We start from the raw sequence: 12844 nt of genomic DNA, 5'->3' as shown, positions 1-12844 counted from the left end.
AACAGACTTCTGCCTAAAACCCTCGGTTACTCAAGGCAAAAGCCAAGGACCTGACAATGGCTTAGATGGTCTTAAGTGGTGTGGGCTCCATTACCTTGCTGACCTCATCTCTATCACTCTCTCTCGCTCTCGCTCTTCACTGGCCTGATTATTGTTCTTCAGCACACCAGGCACGTGCATGCCTCAAGGCCTTTGCACCTTCTGTTTTCCCTCTCTGGTATACTCTTCCCCAGATATCTTCATGATGTGCTGCCCCCACCCCCTTTTCAGGTCTCTGCTCATATGTTGCTTTCACAGAGAGGCTCTCTTGAACCAGCCTATTGTACATTAAAACACTGACAACTTAGATGAAATGGACAAATATCCTTGAAAAACACAACTAATAAAAATTGACATAAGAAGAAACAGAAAGCTGTAGCAGTCATGTCTGCTAAACATTGAATCTGTAATTTAAAACCTTCCTCAGGGCACCTGGGTGGCTCAGTTGGTTGACCACCTGGCTCTTGATTTCATCTCAGGTCTTGATGGGATTTAATCCCATGTCAGACTCCACATTGAGTATGGAGCCTGCATGAGATTGTCTGTCTCTCCCTCTCCACTGCTCACATGCTCTCTCTCTCTCTCTCTCAAATAATAATAATAATGATAATGATAATAGTAAATAAATAAATAAAACCTTCCTGCTTCCTCTTTCCTCACCTTTCCCCAACCAAACAAACAAGAAAAAAAAAAAAAAAAAAAAAAAAAGACCCAAATGACTCTACCGGTGAATTCTACCAAGCATTAAAGGAAGAGATAACACCAATTTTATGCAATTTTTATGCATTTTTTTAGAGAAAGAGGGAACACTTCCCAACTCCTTTGATGAGGACAAATAACACTAATACCAAAACCTGACAAGATTGTCACAAGAAAAGAAAATTACAGACCTTTATCTCTTATGAACATAGATGTGAAAATCCCAAACAAATTATTAGAAAATTTAATACATGTATTAAAAGAATGATACATCATGAACAAGTGGGATTTACTCTAGGAATGTATGGTTGGCTTATTATTCAGCAGTTGATGTACTGATGTGGAGTGATTTCTAGGACATAACATTACAGGAAAAAATGCAAGCATACTATAGTATACTACATTTCATGTAAGAGAAAGGGAAAAATAAAAAAATATGTACATGCCTGCTCATTTGAACAACAATAACAAAAAAAAAACAGGAAAGAAATGAAAGACTAGTGAGGTTGGTTACTGTATGTTTGCTGGGGCTGCGTTAACAAAGTATCACAGATTGGTTTGAGGTGGGGGGCACTGAAACAGCAGGGATGTATATCCTCACATGTGAAGGTTGAAAGTCCAAGATCAAGGTGTTGGTAGAGTTCATTTCTTCTGAGACCTCTCTTCTTGGTTTATAAATAACCATCTTCCCTCTGTGCTTATCTGTGTCCTAACCTCCTCTTCTAAAAGCAAAGAGTTCTGTTGCATTAGGTCACACCCATATGACCTCACTTAACCTTGATTACCTCTTTAAAGACCCTATCTCCAAATAACAGTCACATTCTGAGGTACCAAGGGTTAGGGCTTCACCATATGGACTTGTGAGGTACATAATAAGTCCATAACAGCTACATGCAGAGCTTGAGTGAGAATGCAGTGGGAAGAATAGGGAAGATGGGAGGTGGTGGAATGTACTTTTCTGACTATAATATTTTGTATAACCCTGACCATGTTAATGTTTCACATACTCAAAAAAAAAAAAAGAAAAAGAAAGAAAGAGATAGAGAAATAGAGAAAGAAAGAAAGAAAGAAAGAAAGAAAGAAAGAAAGAAAGAAAAGAAAAAGAAAAATCAACAAGGTTGGGGAAGAGGACCTAAATGAGAATATAAACAACAAAGAGCAATGTTTCAGACAACATCACAGAACAATACAAAGGGGAGAACAAAACAAAGGGGAGAACTAAGCAAATTTCGAACTCAGTATTTGCATCATGTGCCCCCAGACAGCAGAAAAAGACTTTAAACAAATCCTGAATTCTAATTAGTGGCCTTCCTTTTTGCAAAGAAACGAATTAGCAATTCTGAAACTACTCTCTGCACGTTCCAGAATGGAACAAACATACAAATATATTGTTGATAGTGGGATCCAGACTCTTCACTGTCAAGAAAGGAGTTACCAATGCAGAGAGGGGATATATAAAATGGACCATGAGGCATTGTTTGGATTTGGTTATTAATATGAACTCATAGTTTTAATACATACAGATAGCTAAACATAGAAGTAAATATAAATGTATATGACTGTGTGTATGAGTGTGTGTATGTATGTGCACGTGAAATTCCCCAGGTCTCTGTGCTAACAGACCTGAATAGCAGGGCACCTATGTATAGACCAGATCTCGGCATATAAATGTCATTCTCCACTAAAAGGAGTAAATGGCAGGGAAAGTACGAGATGAGCTTGATACATCTTCCTGTAGCAAAAGGTGAGGAGGTACATCAAAGTGATGGAAACATGTGAAAAGCACAGAGCCAGATTGGGGGGGGGGGGCTTTCACTGGACCAATCTGATACAACCTGACCATCAAAATAAATAATGGCAGCAAGGGATGATAACCTACAGAATAAAGTAAGAATCTACGAGGCCATTGTGACTCATAAGTAAAAATAAATAAATAAGACCCAAAACTCTTCCTTACAGTAGAAAGCCAACTAAGAAAAGTAGAAGGAATGACCTATTTAGAAAATCACCATTTGGTAATAATGATGACAGGAATAAATAAATCAGCCAGGAATTTATCAATGGATGCCAAAACTAATGGATAAAAGTGTGAGGAATAACACGATATTTACATAGTCTCAAAGTGTCTCCCCATGTGATACTTCTTAATTACAAAAGGTGAAATCGTAACTACACTGGGGACACCTGGAAGACACCATCTTAACCAAATTATCAAAGACAACATCACCACCACTACCATTAAATGACAGTGTATGCCTCTTGATATGATGCACTGAGGACATGTCCCTTCTGTGATTTTCCCACCAAAAGTGCCCAACCTGAATCTGAATATAAGGAGACATCAACAAGCCCATTGTACAAAATAACTGGCCTATGCTCTTCAAAATGTCAGCATTGGGGCACCTGGGGGGCTCAGTCAGTTGAGCATCTGACTTTGGCTCAGGTCATGATCTCACGGTCCGTGGGTTCGAGCCCTGCGTCGGGCTCTGCGCTGACAGCTCAGAGCCTGGAACCTGCTTTGGATTCTATGTCTCCCTCTCTCTCTGCCCCTCCCCTGCTCATGCTCTGTCTCTGTCTGTCTCAAAAATAAATAAACATTAAAAAAAAATGTTTGGGGTGCCTGGATGGCTCAGTCGGTTGAGCGTCCGACTTCGGCTCAGGTCATGATCTCACAGTCTGTGGGTTCGAGCCCCGCATGGGACTCTGTGCCGACAGCTCAGAGCCTGGAACCTGCTTTGGATTCTGTCTTCCTCTCTCTCTGCCCCTCTCCCACTCACGCTCTGTCTTTCAATAATAAATAAACATTAAAAAAAAAAATTTTAAGTGTCAGAGTCATGAAATAGGAGACTGAAGAGATGACAATGAGTACAATGGATGACCTTGGGTGTTCTTCTACTATAAGGGCATTATAAGGACTACAATTTAGATAATACTTTTATAACGATATCGGTTTCCTGTTTTGATGACTGCACTGTAGTCAGGTAAGAGAAATCTTCGTTTTTAGGAAGTAAAGACCCTGAAGTATTTAGAGATAAAGCAGCGTCGTATCATATCTACATTTCATTCTTAAATAGTTCATAAGAGAGAGAAAGAGGAGAGAAAGAAAGAAAGAAGTAGAAAGAGAAGAGAGAGAGAGGAAGTAAATGTGGTAGAATATTAGCATTTGGGCAACCTGGATGAAGAGTGTCTGAAAAGTATTTGGTACTATTCTCGCAAATTTTCTGTTAAGTCTAAAATTATGAACTGAGGGCTGATGGGGGGTTGGAGGGAGGGAAGGGTGGGTGATGGGTATTGAAGAGGGCATCTTTTGGGATGAGCACTGGGTGTTGTATGGAAACCAATTTGACAATAAATTTCATATATTAAAAAAATAAAATAATAAATTTATGTCAGATAATTCATTAATCAGTGAGTGCAGTAGATTGTAAAACATTCCTATCACTTCCTGTCTCCTCCCTGTGCTTTTTTTTTTTCTGTAGCAGTTCTTAACAAATCAATATAGCACATCTCACTTATTTTGTTTATTGTCTGTCTTCACCTACCAGAATATAAGCTCCATGTGGCCAGAGTGTTGGATCTCTTCTGTTTACTACTGTGTGCCCAGCAATTAGAACAGTAATTGCCACTGAATTTTAATGGTAAGTATTTGTTAAATCTATGTGTTGCACAGTTGTGTTTCATATATATTTGTCGAGTGAATGAGTGGGAAAAATGAATGTTAAGCTGAACCTGAGAAATGAGGTCCTCTCTAGCCAAAGACATCTCTCAGGTGAAGGTCTCAAGATTAATACTTAAAAGCAAACAGGGGCACCTGGGTGGCTCTGTCAGTAAAGCATCTGACTTGATTTCAGCTCAGGGCGTGATCTCACAGTTCATGAGTTCGAGCCCCCCATTGGGGAGCTGTCAGCATGGAGCTAGCTTGGCATTCTCTCTCTCTCCCTGTCTCTCTGTCCCCCCACCACTTGCTAAATAAATAAATAAATAAACTCTAGAAAAAAAGAGAGAGAGCAAATATGAATGGGGAGATCCTGATAGAAAATCCCCACAGGCTGTCACTGGAGCTTGTGCCGTGAATTAACCTGGTTTTGATGAACCTACCCCCACCTCCAACGGGAGTGAGGCAGCTGTTGGTGTGGCCCCAAGAGAAATGCCTGAGACATGGCTCTCCTTAGCCCCCAAGGTGAAATGGAAATCAACTCTCCAGCAGCCACCAGAACCCACCAAGACCCAGGACTATGAGTTAAAACCCCCTAAATATTATCTCTGAGAATACTCTGCTTTTCCTCATCAGCATGACTGGAGGACAAAGGAAGATCCCAGAACACCTGATTTATAACACAAGTTTGGGAACAACTTGGGAAGAGGCAAAGGAATCCAAGGCAGTTACATATTTGTATACCTGTTCCCTCGTCTCTCTCATTCTCTCTCTCTTTCTCTTCCTCATTCTTTCTCTCTCCTCCCTTCTAGAACATATGCGATCTGCTGTTGTGCTTTGGCAATTCTAGTCAATGTGTCTTCATCATCCCAAGCCTTTATTTTATTTTAGAGCAATAGTTTCCCAACTTACAGAAGCATGAGAATCTCCTGGGATACTATTGATTCAATAGGTCTGAGGTAGAGCCCAGGAATGTATGTTTTTTTGTTTTGTTTTGTCTTTTTAGAGAGATAAAGAGCATGAGCTGGGGAGGGGCAGAGGGAGAGAGAGAATCTCAAGCAGGCTCCACACTCAGTGCAGAGCCTGACACCAGGCTTGATCCCACCACTGTGAGATCATGATCTGAGCCAAAATCAAGAGTCAGATGCTCAAGAGATGAACCACCTAGGCGCCGGAGGAATGTGTTTTTGACAAGATAAAGGGCCAGGATTTGAACCCAGGAATCTGGTTCAGAGCCCATGCCCTCAACCACTGTGCTATGCAATTCTGATTCTCTGATAGAGTCACAGAAGTACACAAAAAGGGATTACAAAGATGTCCATTGCAGGGTTTTTAATATTACAGGAGACTAGAAATTAACTAAGTGTTTACCAATAGAAGTGTGATTAATTAAATTATGAGGTAATGGAGTTTTGCTTTTAGCTAGGATGAAATTGCTTTCAGGAGACCAATGTGCCTTTGAAGAACAAGTAGAACATCAAGATAAAGTTTAAAAAACATTTTTTAAGACATCAGGATGACGGAGGGCCATAAAGCCATTCTCAACAAATTTGAAAAGATTGAAATAATTCAGTTGTTCTGGGACCCTGGTGGAATTAAGGCAGAAATCAGAGGGAAAAAACCAGAAAACCAGAAAACCTCCAAATGCTTAGAAGTGAAGTAAAAGACTTCTGATAACCACCTGGTTAACAATAAATCAAAATAGAAATGAGAAAATATTCTGAACGAAATGATACCAAAAATAGAACAAACCAAAACATGACACGGAACTGAAGTCAGAGGGAATATATGGTCTCACAGGCAGATACGACAAAAGAAGAAACACTGAAAGACAGAAACAGGAAATAATTAAGAAGAGAGCAGAAATTAATGAAAGGGGGAAAATGTAATAGAAAAATCAGCAAAGAAAACAATATTCCTTTGAAAAATATGATTAAAATTGATAAACATTCAGAAAAATCAGGCAAGAAACAAACAATGAATTCCCAACTTAGAAATGAAAAAAATGGGCATCACTACAGATTCCATGGACTCAATATGAACATTGTCCAAAGCATTTGGATATTTAGATAAATTGTCCAAAGTTGTAGAAAAATGAACGTGTTCAAAATTGACATGAGAAGGAATTTTAAATGTGACTACTATATAAATATATTTAAATTATTTAGTAATTTAGGGACGCCTGGGTGGCTCAATGGGTTAAATGTCCAACTTTGGCTCAGGTCATGATCTCATGGTTCGTGAGTTCGAGCCCCACGTTGGGGTCTGTGCTGACAGCTCGGAGCTTGGAGCCTGCCTCGGATTCCGTGTCTCCCTCTCTCTCTGTCCCTCCCCTACTTGTGCTCTGTCTCTCTCTCTCTCTCTCAAAAATAAATAAACATTTGGGGCACCTGGGTGGCTCAGTCAGTTGAGCATCTGACTTCGGCTCAGGTCATGATCTCATGGTGCCTGAGTTCGAGCCCCTCGTCTTGCTCTGGGCTGACAGCTCAGAGCCTGGAACCTGCTTCAGATTCTGTGTCTCCCACTCTCTCTGCTCCTCTCCTGCTCACACTCTGTCTTTCTCTCTCAAAAGTAAAATAAAAAAATTTTTTTAAATAAATATACATTTAAATAAATGAGTGAATGAATAAATGAATAAATAATTTAGAAATTTAAAATCTTCCCAAAAAGAAATGTCCTGGCACATACAGTTTCCCGGGTGAATTCTTCCAGGTATTCAAATGAGAAATAGTGTCAATATTACACACATTTTTCCAGAGAATAAAAAAAAAAAAGAAGAAGAAATACTTTCCCATTAATTTTACAAGGCCAACATAATCTTGTTGTCGAAAGATGTGATAAGAATGAAAAATTACAGGGGCACCTGGGTGGCTCAGTCAGTTAAGCGTCCGGCTTCGGCTCAGGTCATGATCTCACAGTCCGTGAGTTCGAGCCCTGCATCGGACTCTGTGCTGACAGCTCGGAGCCTGGATCCTGCTTCACATTCTGTGTCTCCCTCTCTCTCTGCCCCTCCCCTGCTCATGCTCTGCCTCTCTCTGTCTCAAAAATAAATAAAAACATTTAAAAAAAAAAGAATGAAAAATTACAGGTCAGTTCCTCTTATGAAGATAGATGCCCAAATCCTAAACAAAGTGTAAGCAAATTGATTTTACAAATCAAATGATTTGTAAAAAGAATAATGCATCATGATCTTATATCATTTACTTCAGAGGCAAGGATGGTTTAATATTTGAAAATCAACCCATTTGATCCAGTACATTCTCAGAAAATGCAGGAAAAAATATCATTTGATAAAATTCAACATCCTTTCCTAATTAAAAAAAAGAAAAATCTTACCAAACACAGAATAGAACTAAACCTCCAAACACTGGTGAAGATTATATATTTTAAAATCTGTAATTATCATCATCCTTATCTTTTCCCATTAATATAGAAAAGAAGACAAGGATATCACTGCTACTATTTATATCAGAATGGTTCTGAAGATCCTAGATGGTGTGATAAAGAATGAAAAAGAAATAAAGGATGTAAGAATCAGAAAAGATAAAGCTGTCATTTTCTCAGACACAAATATTAAAATTAATAAGGGAAGTTAGCAACATTGCCAACTACTAGCTCAACATAAAGATATCACTTTTATTTCTCTATAACAGCAGCAAACCATAAGATAACATTTTGAGGGGCACCTGGGTGGTACAGTCATTAAGTGTCTGACTTCGGCTCAGTTCATGGTCTCATGGTTCATGAGTTCAAGCCCCACGTTGGGCTCTGTGCTGACAGCTGGGAGCCTGGAGCCTGCTTCAGATTCTGTGTCTTCCACTCTCTCTGCCCCTCCTGCCCATAATCTGTCTCTGTCTCTGTCTCTCTCAAAAATAAACATCAGAAAAAAAATTTTTAGGGGCGCCTGGGTGGCTCAATAGGTTAAGCATCTGACTTCGCCTCAGGTCATGATCTCACAGTTTGAGTGTTCCAGCCCCACATCAGACTCTGTGCTGACAGCCTGGAGCCTGCTTCGGATTCTGTGTCTCCCTCTCCCTCTGCCCCTCCCCCACTCACACTCTGGCTCCCTCTGGCTCTCAAAAATAAACAAAAATTCTTAAAGAAAAAAGAAAATAACACTTTGAAAATGCTGGGCTCCATGCTGGGTGTGAAACCTATTTTAAAAACAAACAAACACAAACAAACAAACAAAAAATTCCACTCTAAACTCTGCCCAAATCCCTGGCTGATGGCTAATTTTATATGCATGGAGGAGAAACCAAGGAGCCCAGCAAAAAAAGCAGGCAGAAATCAGAGAAGAGTCTGCCTTTAAAAGATAGAACTACACTGGAAAAGATTTGTAAGTTCGCTGTATTTTTTACTAAAGGTATCCCCCCACACGGAATGCTCAGGCAGCAGAAAGTTGAATCCTTACTGGCTTTAGAGGTCAGAGCTCAGGAATGGCAGACAGCTAAAATTTTAAGAGAAAAACCAAAGGAACAAGGAAGTCAGAGACAGATTGAATACCAAAATGTGGGCATAAACTCTGTTCAGATCCTTGGCCAACCACCAAACTATGCTGATGCAGCGGTGTGCCCAGGGAACCAAGCTGAAAATACAGTGAGAATTGGAAAAACTGAGGATGGAAGTGATGGTGTTTGAAGATTGAGTACCTGCCAGATCAACTGCCTTCTAGAAAAAAAAAACCAACAATCCTGAAAAAACGTAGCAGAGTCCAGAATCACTACAATGTATTGTCTATAAAGTCTAGTTTTCAACAACAAAAAAAGTACTAGACAGGCAAATAAACAGGACAACGGGACACACATGCAGGAAAAATAATCAATCAATAGAAACTCCAAATGGGTACAGCCATCAGGTTAGCAAGCAAAGACTTAGAAGCAGCTATTATAGTTATTGAACATGTACAAAGGGAAACGTGGTATTTTAAAAGATTAAGCAAAAATGTGAACTTAGTAAGTAACCAAACAGAATACTTTAACAGAGAAGATGAAATTATTAAAAAGTCAAATATTCTATGAAGGAAAAGTGTGTAACTTAAAAATAAAAATGTAGTAGAGGTGCTTAGCAACATATTGGGGATGGCAGAAGGAAACATATCAGTGAACTTGAAAACAAATGAATAGATACTATCCAATCCAAAGCAGAGAGAAAAAAATTGAGGGAAAATGAACATCAGAGAACTATGGAAACAATATCAAGAAATCCAACATATGTATAATTGGAGTTCAAAAAGAGCAATGACAGAGGAGGTCTGAGAAAAATATTTGAAGAAACAATGGTTTAAAAGTTCCCATACTTGGTGAAAAGTGTTAAGTTACAGAGCAAGGAGCCAAACAAACCCTAAGCAGGATGAATACAAAGAAAATGACACCTAAGTATCCCATAATCAAAAGGCTAAAAGCCAAGATACAGAGAAATTCTTGAAAGCAGTCAAGAAAAATGGCATATTACATAGAGAGGAAAAAGAATAAAATTAAATGCTGACTTCTCATCAGAAACAGTGAGGACTAGGGGCATCTGGGTGGTTCAGTGAGTTAAGCATCTGACTCTTGATCTCACCTTAGGTTTTGATCTCAGGGTTGTGAGTTCAAGCCCTTTGTTGGGCTCCACACTGGGCATGGAGCCTACTTTAAAAAAAAGAACAGTGAAGACTAAAATTCAAATTTTATTCAAATTTTATTCAAATTACATATTCAAAGTACTCAAAGAAAAATAAAACTCTCAACCAAAAAACTGTCCTTCAAAAATGACTGCAAAATAGAGATAAAAAAATTATGTAATTAGTTCCACTTTACAAGAAATGCTAAATGAAACTGAAGGGAAATGACACCAGATGGTAATTTCAATCTATAGGAAAGAATAAAGTGCACCAGAAATGTCAAATATGTGGATAAATTTTAGGATATATATTTTTTCTTGTCTTAATGTCTTTAAAAGACATATGATTGTTTAAAGCAAAAGTAACAACACTGCATTGTTGAGTTTATAATCAGTACAGAGGTAATATATACGATTATAACATTAAAACATTGTTTCAAGGGTTCTACACTTATCTGAAATTTTTCAATATAAACTCTAAGTAGATAAATAAAAGATGTCCATTGTAATCTCTAGGACCTTAAAAATTAAAATGGTAATACATAGCCATGAAGCCATCAAATGAATTTAAATAAAACATCAGAAAACTTTATTAACCCATTAAGACAGAAAAAGAGAAACAAAAGAACAAAGAGGACACATATAGAAAACAAATATCAAAATGATAGACCTAAACCTTACCAAATTGGTAATTAGGGTAAATAAAAATGGATCACACACTAAAATGAAAAGGCAAAGACTGTCAGACTAGAAAAAAAATGCAAAACCCTGCTAACTGCTATCTGCAATAGATATACATTAAATGTAAAGACATAGTTTGAAAGTAGATGGTAAAAGATTACTTTAAAAATTACACTGATATAGGCACCTTGGTGGCTCAGATGGTTAAGCATCCAACTTTGGCTCAGGTCATAATCTCACGGTTTGTGGGTTCAAACCCCACATCGGGCTCTCTACTGTCTGGGGGGAGTCCACTTCAGATCCTCCATTCCCCTCTCTCTCTCTCTGCCCCTCACCCCACTCTCAAAAATAAGTAAACATTTTTTAAAAATTATGGTGCGTCTACACTATAAAATGTCACATAACCATTTTTTAAGAGTGTCACTTTCCATGTATGTACTAATTTGAAATGTCCTTGGGGCACTTGGGTGTCTCAGTCCGTTAAGGCTCCGACTCTGGCTCAGGTCATGATCTTGTGGTTGATGGGTTTGAGCCCTACATTGGGCTCTGTGCTGACAGCTCGGAGCCTGGAGCCTGCTTTGGATTCTGGATTCTGTGTTTCCTTCTCTCTCTGCCCCTCCCCTGCTCATGCCCTGAGAGCTCTGTGTCTCAAAAATAAATACAAATTTAAAATTTTTAAATTTTTAAAATTTTAAAAATTAAAAAAAGAAAAAATAAAATGTCCTTAACACACCTCAAAGGAAAATAACAACAACAACAAAAATCATATAGTGTGATATTAAATTTCAGAATGATCTATTTATTATACATTTAAGTGTGTGTATGTATGTACACACACATTCATTTTAGATGGATGGGTAGATGAAAAATAGTTTTGAATGAAGCACAAACATACAATAAATGTGAAATTCAAGAGTCCCAACCAATATGAAAATTTTCAAAGAAAATACCTAAGTCAGTGGCATATCATGGCATATCAAGTGTAAGTTTATGAGTATGGTCTACCCTGTGTATAGGCAATTATCTACAGATAATTTTAAAGCAATAATAAAACAAACAAAAAGTTGATCTGCTTGTTATTAACACCATGCATTTGTCATTCTAAATAATGACAATAATAAAATACTTCTGGCAAAAACCCAAAAATTTTTGTTGGTCTAAACTCTAAATAATTGCTGCTATTACATTTGAGTTTTAATAATATGTAGACAAGTTTCAAATTAACACATTTTATTACTTACCCTTTATTGAATATTGCATCCTACAAGGAAGTTAATTCCAAGAACTTCTAGTTAAAAGATTTGTACACAATACACACGAACTCAGTTACGTGTGTTCATTTGGAAAGTGAATGCATAATGGTTGGGAATTGTCCAGGCTTGCCAATTGAGAGGTCTAGCATTTTCATTTGATAAATGAAAATTTTAGTTCACAAATAAAATATTTTACTGAATTTAAAAGTATTTAATATTGATATTTCTTTTTTAATTGTTTTAGAATGGAAAAACAATCAAGAAAACAGTACTTATTACTGATTATCGTACAATTGTTATTGAAAATAATTTTATTATATGGAGGATGTAAAGTGTTAAAAAATTACCTGCTTCAGGAGTTAAACACACTAGGTATGCTGCTACTGACCACTTCACAAGGGTATTATAAGAGTTCAATAAGAAAACGTATACAGGGGTGCCTGGGTGACTCAGTCAGTTAAGCATCCGACTTTGGCTCAGGTCATGATCTCATGGTCCATGAGTTCGAGCCCCGCGTCAGACTCTGTGCTGACAGTTCAGAGCCTGGAGCCTGCTTCAGATTCTGGATTCTGTGTCTCCCTCTCTCTCTGCCCCTCCCCTGCTCACGCTCTGTCTCTCTCTCAAAAATAAATAAACGTTAAAAAAAAATGTGTACAAAGTTCATGGCACAGTGCCTAGTATATAGTAGATACCCAATACATGGTCACCTTTGTTGTTAATATGCATAACTGACTGGTCCCCTGTCCATCTTCCTCAACCTCTTACCCCTCTATTTCCAGACTTTGAGAAGTCGAGATTCAAATTGAGATCAAAGTTCCAACTATGCACCAAGCCCTGTGATTAGGGTTTTAATGATCTGATTGTTTCTCACATTATCTAATTTATTTCTCACAAAAAACCCTGTGAGCACTATTTT

This window comes from Panthera uncia, assembly GCF_023721935.1.
Source record: "Panthera uncia isolate 11264 chromosome B3 unlocalized genomic scaffold, Puncia_PCG_1.0 HiC_scaffold_1, whole genome shotgun sequence".
Taxonomy (NCBI): Eukaryota; Metazoa; Chordata; class Mammalia; order Carnivora; family Felidae; genus Panthera; species Panthera uncia.
This window is presented reverse-complemented; position numbering follows the sequence as displayed.